The 11,749-nt window shown below is 43.0% G+C and overlaps 1 long non-coding RNA gene and 1 pseudogene across 1 annotated transcript; both read left to right on the forward strand.

Annotated features, from left to right (window-relative positions):
- Positions 1-464: 464 nt before the first annotated feature.
- LOC112813351 (alpha-ketoglutarate dehydrogenase component 4 pseudogene) lies at positions 465-1,095 on the forward strand (annotated as a pseudogene).
- A 4,503-nt stretch (positions 1,096-5,598) lies between these two features.
- Positions 5,599-11,370, forward strand: LOC141371730 (uncharacterized). Its single transcript, XR_012376905.1, has 3 exons — positions 5,599-5,721; positions 6,036-6,127; positions 10,357-11,370. It is a non-coding gene; the product is annotated as an uncharacterized lncRNA (long non-coding RNA).
- The last annotated feature ends 379 nt before the right edge of the window (positions 11,371-11,749 follow it).

The raw sequence follows: 11,749 nt of genomic DNA on the forward strand, positions 1-11,749 counted from the left end.
AAGAAAGAAAGAAAAGAAAGAAGGAAAGAAAAAGAAAGAAAGAAAATGGAAAGAAAGTGGAAGGCAAGAAAGAAAAAGAAATTCAGATGATAAGAGACTGTTGGGTGGTAAAAGGGGGAGGAGGGGCTGGGGCTGAGAGGCAGACGGAAAAAGGAACCAGAGAAGGAAGAGACAGAAACAGTGAAAGGGAGAAGTAGTGAACTCCGTGAGCAGAACTTGTGTGCTGGGTGCTTTACATCCATCATTTCACATTTGTTCACCATGCATTCATGCATTTAAGGTTTTAAGCGGGGAGGGGGGGTGACATGATCACATGCACATGTTTAAAAGGTCACTCTAGCAACAGAGAGGCGCATAGGTGGATGCAGGTAGACAATTTGGAGGCTGTTGTGTAAGTCTGAGAGAGAGGATGCTGGCTTGGTTTAAGAGCAGCTGCAAGAAGGACGCAGAGAGGCCCCCAGCTGCCCAGGATTCCTGTTATCTCTGCGCCGAGCGAGCGCCCCGGAAACTGCTGCCACATCCTGGGGTCATGATGGGCAGTAAGATGGCGTCTGCCAGCAGGGTCGTTCAGGTAGTCAAGCCACATTCTCCATGAATAAGGTTCCCTGACAGAAGAGACAATCCTAAACCTAACGTATCAGAAGTTTTGAGATCAGCAGGACCAGCGTCTCACTCTTCTTCAATTTCACAGCATTCTAAGGGAAGGAAATCCCCAGATTTGCGGGTGCATCAGGGTCCACCAGACACTGCAGAAATAATAAAAACATTACCTCAGAAATACAGAAGGAAACTTGTATCTCAAGAAGAAATTGAATTTATCCAACGTGGAGGTCCAGAATAATCACTGACAGTGTGGCTGCTGTTTGTCATCAGACAGAAGACTAGTCTTTACAATAAAGGACTTCCAAAATGGCACATGAGAAATTATATAGTAAATAACTTGAATAAATACTCTGCAAAAAAAAAAAGAAATCTAGAAAATTTAGATGGACAATTGTATCTCCTAATATATGTATCTTGGTCAGCTTCTCCACAAGCTTACCTAATTGTTTCTATGCTTATTAAAGTATACATTTTTAAATGTTAAAAAAAAAAGGACGCAGAGAAGCACAAAGAATTGTGGAATCTGGGGACGAACTGAAGGGACTAAGCCTTTGTTTATGTTCATTGTACCTTATACTTGTCTCATCATAGCTTCTGTTACATTTCACTGAAATTACCTGTTTACTCATCCCTCTAGACCTGGGCTGCCCCATATGGTAACTACTGGTCACGTGTGGCTTTGAGTAGCTGAAACATGGTGAGCACAATGTGAGATGTGCTGAAAGTGTAAAATACCAAATTAGAAAAGCTGGATTCCAAAGAATGTAAACTATTTTATTTTATTTTTTTTAAGATTTTATTTATTTATTTGAGAGAGAGAGAATGAGAGACAGAGAGCATGAGAGGGAAGAGGGTCAGAGGGAGAAGCAGACTCTCCGCTGAGCGGGGAGCCCAATGTGGGACTCGATCCCGGAACTCCAGGATCATGACCTGAGCCGGAAGCAGTTGCTTAACCAACTGAGCCACCCAGGCGCCCAAGAATGTAAACTATTTTATTAATAATTTCTAAATAGGGGGCGCCTGGGTGGCTCAGATGGTTAAGCGTCTGCCTTCGGCTCAGGTCATGATCTCGGGGTCCTGGGATTGAGCCCCGCATCGGGCTCTCTGCTTGGCAGGGAGTCTGCTTCTCCCTCTCTCTCTGCTGTTCCCCCTGCGTGTGCTCCGTCAAAAATAAATAAAATCTTTAAAAAAAAATAAATGTATCATATAAAAAAACAATTTCTAAATAGGTCACGGGGCATGAGTTCTACACGTTGGGTGTAGAGATTACTAAAAAAAAAACAAAAACTTTTTTTGGGGGTGGTTGGAGGGGTAGAGGGAGAGGGCAAGAGATAATCCCAAGCAGGTTCCACACCCAGCATGGGGCTCCATCTTATGACCCTAAGATCATGACCTGAGCCCAATCAAGAGTCAAGGCTTAACTGAGTCACCCAGATTCCCCCAAAATAATAAACTATTAAAAAATAATAATTTCTGGGGCACCTGGATGGCTCAGTCGGTTAAGCGTCTGCCTTCGGCTCAGGCCATGATCCTAGGGTCCTGGGATCCAGCCCCGTGTTGGGCTCCCTGCTCAGCAGGGAGTCTGTTTCTCTCTCTGCCTCTCCCCTTGGCTTGGGCTCTCTCTCTCGCTCACTCTCTCTTTCTCAAATAAATAAAATCTTTTAAAAAATAAATAATAATAATAATAATAATTTCCAAATTGGTCACATACCAAAATAATATTTTAGATATATTTGGTGAAATAAAATATAGTATTAAAATTAATTTTATTGGTTTCTTTTAAATTTCTTAATGTGGCTACTGGAAAATTTTAAATTACATAGATAGTTCAAATTATATTCCTATTGAACAGCACTGTTAGAGTATAAGAACTGAGGCATTTCCAAGGTCTAGCACTTAATAAATATGTGTTGAATGAATATGTTATATTCAGCCATAGCATAAATCTCTGACTATAGCATACTCAGTCTCTGACTGCAGGTATATATTAATGTTGATGGCTTGCAACTTCAATGTTGGCTGATGCTTTTGGCAATGTTGACTTCACTGTTGCCTGAAAAAGAATGTACTTCCTATACCAGCAGGCCCAAACATTGGTCAAAATTTTTAGAATACTTCTGCAATTCATCTACTTGTCTGGAACATTCCAGGGATATTTGTCTCCTTACAGACATGGTTCACTTTCAGTTCAGTCAGTCACTCTGGAAACTGAGTGGCACATCTGGCTTGATAACTGAGGGCTAGCTTCAGGTGTGCATTCCAAAAGCAATGACTAAAACATGAAACATAATACCTACTCATCAAAATCTGTGAAGCTCCTCTGAAATTCTGACTTCATTTTCACCAAATAGTCTAGCACCTTGCCAAAGTCTATGCTTCTATTGCGCTCAGGTGCTTGAGCAGAAGAAAATGAGCATGGGGCCCAGCTGACTCCATTGTCACGGCCAGATGGAGTTGAACACTTGCATGTCTTTGAACACATCAGCACGGCCCTTGTTTTATTCCCCTGCAGCTTTACGTGAACTGTGCTAGGCTGTCACGTCACATCAGTAGGAAAGAACAATTTTATGAGCCAGTAGGGGTCTGGCATGTTTTATCTCTCAGAACCTTCTTAATTAATTCACTAAAGTCTTTAATCTAAGGAAACAGCTCGGTAAATCTCTTCAACAAGTTTCCACCACTTAGCAGTCTGACAGCATTAAAGTAACTCGATCTCCATGTTCTGTTTTCACCTTTTCCAAATATACTAAAAACTGAATATGGCTAAGGGCAGAAACACAAAGAAAATTCAGTTAATTCCTTCACTGAATCATGTGACTTGCACAGCTCCCAGCTCTCACTCTCCTAATGAGTGATGTAATAATGGAAACCAGGGCCCACTAATCGCTTTTGACATGAATAACTTGAATAATGTGTAGAAACCTCCCCCCCACCAATCTGTGTCAAGTGAGCTTAGCTTTTCCATATATTTAAACAAACTTCTTAAGTTCCATCCTGACAAGAGGTTAGGCCCTACTAGTTAATTAGGCATGCTTCTTTCCTCCTGAAAATTTGAAGTGGTCCACATTCCAAGGTCAAGAGAGCCTGCATCTGGTAAAAAGGCTGCAGGATGGATACCTTCATACTAAGCTTCAGTGATGAAATGGAGTCATTGTGCTAGAGGGCTCCTATCTTAGTATTTCCCTGTGTATAGTATGGGACATGGCATGCTAATTCATTCAACCAATACTTATTGATTGCCCCGTACAAAGCACTGTGGAGGGTATCAAGATATACAATTCTAGTACCTGCCATTTAATGAGTCCCTATTACATCCTAGACCTTTTAAAATGCACAATGCTACAAGGAGATTAACTCCATTTCACTGAAGAATTCCCTACATTTTGGGAGTTTACGTTTCACAAATATTTCTGATATATAACAAGATATAGACTATATGTAAATGAAATCCTAAATGCTATATTTTTTTAAGATTTATTTATTTATTTGAGAGAAAGAGAGAGAGCACGTGTGTGAGGAGGGGCAGAGGGAAAGAGAATCTCCAGCAGACTCCCTGCCCAGCATGGAGCCCTCACAGGGCTTGATCTCATGACCCTGAGATCATGACCTGAGCCCAAATTGGGAGTCGGACGCTTAATCGACTGAGCCACCAAGGCGACACTAAATTCTACTTTTTTAGCTTTTTAAAAAAATTTTATTTATTTATTTCCGAGAGAGAGTGAGAGAATGAGAGAGAGCGAGCCAGCACAAGCAGGGGGAGGAGCAGAGGGAGAGGGAGAAGCAGGCTTCCCACTGAGCAAGGAGCCTGACACAGGACTCAATCCCAGGACCCTGGGATCATGACCTGAGCTGAAGGCAGACACTTAACCGACTGAGCCACCCAGGCACTCCCCCAAATGCTATTTCTAATGAAATTAACAGGTATGTCAGATTGCTTAATTTGTGGTACCCAGCAGCCTCCTGAACTAAGTACTCCCCAAATGTTTGTTGACAGTGCCACACAGGAGAGAGAGGGAGAGAAAGAGACAGGCTGTTTTCTATCTACACTAAGAATAGCGTGGCCAAAGACACTTAAAATGCATGGGGCAATAAAGCAAAATTCCCTAAATCTGAATAAGAAACTAGGGAAATTACCTACCATAGAGTTTTTTTTTTTTTTTTTGGTCAGGAGAGAGCACAAGCAGGAGGAGCTGCAGGCAGAGGGAGAAGCCGACTCCCCACCGAGCAAGGTGCCTCACGCAGGACTCAATCCCAGGACCCTGGGATCATGACCTGAGCCGAACACAGTTGCTTAACCGACTGAGCCACCCAGGTGCCCCTAGCCAAGGAATTTTTAAAAAACAATCTGAATTAACCAGGGCTGATCTAGGTATACTCTTACCCACTCAAAGAAGAGACATGTATTAGAAGAAGTAAAGCAAAACTAAGTCTTCACCCATGGAAATGTTCATTACTTACCAGGGTGATGTTTGGGGGAGTCGACCTCCATTTGGCAAAATTACCATCACACCAAAATCTTATGTTAAGTGTCAGGTGAGGGCAGAAGACAGCCTTGGAAAGCCTGACCTTGCGGCCTTTCCAAATGTAACTTACATGTAAAGTAATTTGAGAGAGAAAAAGGAAGTAGGAAAAACTCTATTTTTTAAATCACATTTTAAATTTTTTCTCCAGGTCACCTCATTCTCTGCACTCTCAATATGGCTCCCTTAATGCAGTCTGAGGCCGAGAGATGACGACGACAAAAAGAAATTATCAATAAAAGGCGGCTCTAGGCGACCGGAGACTAAACCTCCCCCGAGGGTGGGGGGGTGGGGCAGGGAGACCTCGGCCCCCTCCTCAGCTCCCCGACCGCCAGCGCCCCCTCCCGGGCGGCGGGCGCTCACCAGAGGCGCGCAGGCCGACGCTATCCCGCCTGGGACTTCAGGTTTTCTTTTCCCCTCCCCGCCGGCCCGCCCCAGCCGCGCGCCGCCTGGCGCCGCCAGCCCGCCCGGCCCCGCCCCGCCCCGCCGGCCGGTCCCGGCTCCGCGGCCCCTGCCCGCGCAGCCCACCCGCTCGCACGTCCAACGCCTTCTTTCCCCCTGAAAAGTTTTTAGACGGTGGGGACTATTTTCTTCTAAGGTAACCTTCCACCAAACTGGAGGGAAAAGTTAACCCGAGGCCGGAGAAGGGCTGGGGCGCTAGCGGGACCCGCGGGAGCCTGGCTTTGGGAGAGAGGTTTCTCTTGCATGGAAATGAATAGCTGGGCTCCCGAGCCAGAGTTGTGTGTTGGGTTAGTTGTAAAAGGTGCGCTGTGGTGCTAGATATTTAAGATGGAGGTTTTTGTAAAAAAAATTAATAATAAATAATATAAAATAGATTCCACTAGACAAATGGTTCTTGTCTTTAGACTTTGCAGTTCGTTCGTTCTATTGATTCTCATGTTTGTCCTATAGGGGAACCAAGGTGCCCTGAGAATGACTTCTTAAATCCTAGAGACAAAAGTCCAACCTTGAAACTGCCCTTTGGGGCAGTTCGCTGAATTCTGGTGAGTAAACAACCTACAGAAATATTTAGGAAAACCCACTAGACCTGTATTTTTCAAACTGTGAGTGGCAAATCGGTTTGAGAAGAATATTAGGGAGGGAGAGACTGAGGGAGGGAGGAAGGAAGGAAGGAAAGAAAAAGTATTACATAGTAAGGATCAGTATTTTATGAAACCTGTATCAGGGCACCTGGGTGGCTCAGTCCTTAAGCGTCTGTCTTCGGCTCAGGTCATGATCCCAGGGTTCTGGGATCGAGCCCCACGCTTCTCCCTCTCCCACTTCCCCTGCTCGTGTTCTCTCTCTCGCTGTGTCTCTCTTTGTCAAATAAATAAATAAAATCTATAAAAAAAAAAAAAAGAAAGAAACCTGTATTGTATGTGTTTGCATGTACCAGGTGGAAATTGTGTGTGTTTGCATGTACCAGGTCGGAATGTCGAAAAATGTTTGAAAACCTCAGCACTAGACAATTATTTTAGGATGATTAGATTGGAAAGCTTTGAAAAGTCATCCAATTTATGCCTCTATACTTCATTTTTTTTTCTATACTTCATTTTAAAGAACACAGGCTTTAATTATCTTTCTTGCTTATTATCTTCCCATCTCAGCATCTGCTATTAATGATTTGTGAATAATTTATCTCCTTAAAGCTATTATTTCAGTAAAGAAAGCTATAACTTAAAATATGAAGGCAGTTCTGCCAAGCTCCCTTTTTTCCCCTCTTCTATCCTGTGACCCGGGCTTATGGCCACATTCCAAATGTGTCTGAAAACCCTGATATGTCATCAAATATTCCCCTTATCTAGTTTATTTTAGTTTATATTATTTTAAAATATGTATTTTTTCCCTTATTGCTCATTTTAAAAGTTTTATACCTGTATAGATAATATGAAAGGCAGTAGTGCTTGATTTGATTTTGTTCCTTCTCAGTATAGGGGAAGCTCTCTTTTATGCCAAACAGGGGCGTGGTCTGTGACTGAGTTTTCTCTTTACTACCCTGTTGCTGGCGATACCAAGTCTCCATTCATTCATTCATTCATTCATTCCTGCCATTTTCTTTAATTCGATATTTGTATCAGAAGTCCCACAGGTGGGCGCCTGGGTGGCTCAGTTCGTTGAGCAACTGCCTTCGGCTGAGGTCATGATCCTGGAGTCCCGGGATTGAGTCCCGCATCGGGCTCCCTGCTCGGCAAGGGGCCTGCTTCTCCCTCTAACCCTCCCCACTCTCATGTACTCTCTCTCTCTCATTCTCACTCTCTCAAAATAAATAAATAAATCTTTAAAAAAAAAAAAGTCCCACAGGTATGTGTGGCTAAGGGCGCTGATGGCGAGGAAATACTCTTCATAGTAAATAGTGAGACGCTGGCCCAGTAACAACAATAATAAAATAATTGTAATAATAAACATTACTCAGGTTTACATTAATAGCTGACATTCACTCAACACTTTTCTGTACTAAGCATCTTACATGCATTAGGGCAGTAAATTCTCTTTAACCTTGTTTGACAGTTGAAGACATTAAGCTTAGATAGTGTTAAGTGAGGTGCTGGCTAGTGTTTGGCATGATTCTTCAAATACCACCAGGCTCTCCTTTCACTTTTCCTCGCTGACTTCCTGAATATTGAACCTGAACATTTTCCCCCAGAGACCTCCTGCCTAAAAGGCAGTTGTGACATCAATGAGATATTTATGTTCCTTAAAGTCATGCCTTGTTAACTGGCACCAGGCACACTCCACAGATCTTGCCTACCAGGCAGGAGGGGGTCATTCCAAACACTGGCTGAAGAAGAAGAGCCCCTGGGTAAAACATTCTCCAAGCCCTACACACATGTACCTTGGGAGAGAGGAAGAGCAAACACTGGGAACTGACTTAACTTGTTCTCTTTCCTCTATGTGTTCATCATGGGTCAGCGATGCTATTCAGCTGGTTGTTCAACATTTTGAGCATCACCCCTGGCAATAAATCTTGGAATTTGATCTGTCATGGGGCAATTGTTGGAGATCTATGAAGGAGCGGAACGGGATGGGGAGAATTTTAGTGCAATTAGAAAAGTATTATTTTGAGAAACAGTGTACTTTCCTTGTTCCTTTATGAATAAATGACTTTATCCTTAGTTGGCCCTTGGCATCCATCTGCTTGAGGAAGATAAGGATTTGTTAGAGAAGGAAGGGGGGGAAATACTGAGATATTCAGCTTCTGACATCCAAAATAGAACTTTATAGCAAGACAAGAAGTTTCTAAGCCAGGTTAGTGGCTTGAAAGATTTCCTAAATTCCTTTCAAGGTTTAAAAAAAAAAAAAAAAAAAGTCTGTTTGACTCCCTGAAGATACCAGCTTGGAGGACTTAACTCAGGAACTTCTCTCCCAAAGGGTATGACTGCTAGGCCGCGATGTCTGCTGCTCAGAGGTAGAAGGACACAGAGTGGAGGAAGGCAGGGAAGCCCATGTTTGTTGGTCCTGGGGGATAATGGGAAGAAAGAGTGGGAGAGAGAATAAGGGGGGAAGGAAAACTCTCAGATGTCCCGATGTCTCCTTTCCAGATTTCTGTCTGGAGATGACGAGATGGGCGCCTGGGTGGCTCAGTCAGTTCAGTGTCTGCCTTCGGCTCAGGTCGTGATCCCAGGGTCCTGGGATGGAGCCCCACATGGGGCTCCCTGCTCAGCAAAGGAGTCTGTTTCTCTCCCCCCCCACCCCCCCGCTCATGTTCTCTCTCTCTCAAATAGAAATGACAAGGTACATCATGTGATTGGAGGGAATAGCAGGGACTTGCTCCCTTTGGGGTGCTCTGTATCTCCCTCCGGCATAACACATCAGGTAAAAGGGTACTCGGACCAAAGGCCCTGGGGTCTGGCTTTCCGGGGAGGCTGTCAACGAGGGCCACGGTATCTGGCTGAGGAACTTGTTGGAGGGTTGACCTTAGCAAACTAGAGCAAGGTGACACAGTAGTGAAGCCTGCAGGGTGGATCACCTGCCTCCACCAACGAGGGCCAAGCCTAATGGGCCTCAGAGACAGACTGTAATTTGTAGGATCTGTAGAGCCAGAGAGCTGAGGGGAGGCTGAGAGACAGTCATGAGGCCTGAGCAACCAAAGGCCAGCTCACAAGTTATATCCACATGGTCTGGAACTATATCTTTCAGCTGCCAATACCAGCAGGACAAGCAGTGGTCTGGTGGGGAAGGGACAACATCCCAAAGGCCAGAACAGTCCACATTGCATTTAGGGGTCTCTTGGATTATCTCCTTTGTCATACAATTGCATAAGCTGTGCTTGCCCCCTAAACCATTTGGGGGAAAACTGGAGAAAAAAGTGAAGATGTGAGAATACTGAGAAAACCCAGTGTTATTTTTTCTCTCTTTCTTCTTTTTCTTTCTTTCTTTCTTTCTTTCTTTCTTTCTTTCTCTCTTTCTTTCTTTCTTTCTTTCTTTCTTTTTTTTCTTTCTCTCTTTCTTTCTTTCTCTTTCTCTCTTTCTTTCTCTCTTAATTTCTTTCTTCTTTCTTTTTCTTTCTTTCTTTCAAGATCTTATTTATTTATTTATTTGCCAGAGAGAGAGAGAGAGGGAGTACAAGTAGGAGGACAGGCAGGCAGACCTTGAAGCAGGCTTCTGCTGAGCAAGAAGCCAAACGTGGGACTCGATCCCAGGACCCTGGGATCATGACCTGAGACAAGGCAGATGCTTAACCAACTGAGCCACCCAGGCGTCTCCAAGGGTATTTTCCTAAAGAGAATGAGTGTTACCTAAAGGTAACCTAAAAGGATGGTTAAATTATTTAATAAGACTTAACTTCCTTTTTTGCTGTCCTTTAAATTATTTTATTTTATTTTTCTTTAAATTATTTTAATGAGATAATTGTAAAATATTTAAGAACCACAAGAAATAAGTAATATAAGGAACTTATGTACCTACCACTCAGTGTAAAAAAGAAAACATTGCTGGGCGCCTGCATGGCTCAGTCAGTTAAGTGTCCGACTCTTGGTTTTGGCTCAAGTCATGATCTCGGGGTTGGGAGAGGGAGCCCTGATTTGGCTCCATGCTCAAAGTGGAGTGGGCTTGAGAGATTCTCTCTCTCCCTTCAACTCCCATACAGTTGAAACTTCCAGTGTACTACTCCATAAATGCCACTTTTATTAACTCGAAAACAGAAAATTGCTGATATTAGATTGCTTTTTTTGCCTACAAAAAAACCTTCAAAGATTTTATATTAATCAACCTAATATTTTATTTACCTTTATAGGTTTGATCAGTACCTTGCTCATTCTGTTGTCCACTTGAAATGCCTTCTTCCCTTCCCTCATTTATCCATATTCTAACCATGCTTCAAGATGAGATCTGAGCCCCACTCCTTTCAAGAAGCTTTCTCTGAAGACTTGAACCTGCACAGAGCTTTCCTTTCTCTTTCCAGAACATACTGTCTGTCTCACACAGTTAGCATTGTTTTATGTGTTCTATTCTGTAATTATCTGGACCACACACATTTGCACTTGGTAATATTGTTACCTTCTATGCTGTTTTGTTCATTAATATATGGAAGAAATAATAGGCTTTTGCTGAACATTTGGCTGATTAAAGATAATAAACTACTTATTTCTTGGAAGTTATTACTTCTAGCAATTTTATAAAAGATACCTTTGCTCAAGATCCAAACTATTTCAAAGAGATACTTTAAGGTGGGAAATCTGGGAAAGAATCAGAATAGGAGCCTGTTATCCATGAATGTAGTAAAATTTTATCATGTTCCATAAAATACTTACATTATGGTATAGTATATCTTAAGAACTAATAATAAGGGACACCTCGGTGGCTCAGCCGGTTAAGTGTCTGCCTTCAGCTCAGGTCATGATCCCAGAGTCCTGGGATCGAGCCCCACATTTCCTAATATACCCTGGATTTCACCAGGACAATGACAACACACCTTTATTGCTAAGAAATATATCACTTCTCTGCAAAGACAGGGAGTGAAGGATCTTGTCCAATGAACCCAGGGCCTGAGATTCTTTCCCTGGGGTTCGTACAGAAGCACACAAATGGGCTTCAAGCCTGAAAGTATTTGCAAAATTTTACATCCATGTACCAATGTGCATTTTTTGTAGGGAGATAATCCATAGCTTTCATAGAGATTTTCAAGAGGTTCATAATGCAGAAAAGGTTAAGATACACTTCTCTAGATTAGGAATAAGATCTCTGAATTGGAGAAGCAGAGACCAGAGGCTCCCAGGAAGCAGGGTGCATAGGAAAGAAGAAACTCATATTACACCTGACTCACAAGGACTTACACACCAATGCGTTTATTTATTTATTTTCTGTAAAGATTTTATTTTTTAAAATTTTTTTATTGGTAAAGATTTTATTTATTTGACAGAGAGAGACACAGCGAGAGAGGAAACACAAGCGGGGGGAGTGGGAAAGGGAGAAGCAGGCTTCTCACTGAGCAGGGAGCCCCATGCGGGGCTCGATGCGGGGCTCGATGTGGGGCTCAATCCCAGGACCCTGGGATCGTGACCTGAGCTGAAGGCAGACGCTTAATGACTGAGCCACCCAGGCGCCCCCACACCAATGCATTTACACCCAAGGGTAGAAATGCGAACAATTTCCTGGATGAATGAAGGCTGAATCATTTTGCTCCTATA

This window comes from Callorhinus ursinus, unplaced genomic scaffold, assembly GCF_003265705.2.
Source record: "Callorhinus ursinus isolate GAN/ISIS: 27379988/994484 unplaced genomic scaffold, GSC_fseal_2.0 scaffold90, whole genome shotgun sequence".
NCBI classification, from domain to species: domain Eukaryota; kingdom Metazoa; phylum Chordata; class Mammalia; order Carnivora; family Otariidae; genus Callorhinus; species Callorhinus ursinus.